The following is a 242-nucleotide window of genomic DNA, read 5'->3' on the forward strand; positions in this document are numbered from 1 at the left end:
GGGCGGGGGGGGGGTGTGGGGGTGGGCCCCCCCCTGTCCCGTGGCTCCCCGTGCCCCCCGGCGCTGCTCACCTGGAGGGGCAGCGGGGCCCAGCTCTGCTGGAAGCGGTGCCTGAAGACGAGGGCGGCCAGCACGCTGCCCGAGCGGTTGTCTGCCCGGATGTACTCCTCCAGCTCCCGCTCCGAGGCGAAGCCCTGGGCTGTGGGGGGAGGAATGGAGCTGCAGGCGTGGGGCACGGCAGC

Source organism: Merops nubicus, unplaced genomic scaffold, assembly GCF_000691845.1.
Source record: "Merops nubicus isolate BGI_N331 unplaced genomic scaffold, ASM69184v1 scaffold24945, whole genome shotgun sequence".
NCBI classification, from domain to species: domain Eukaryota; kingdom Metazoa; phylum Chordata; class Aves; order Coraciiformes; family Meropidae; genus Merops; species Merops nubicus.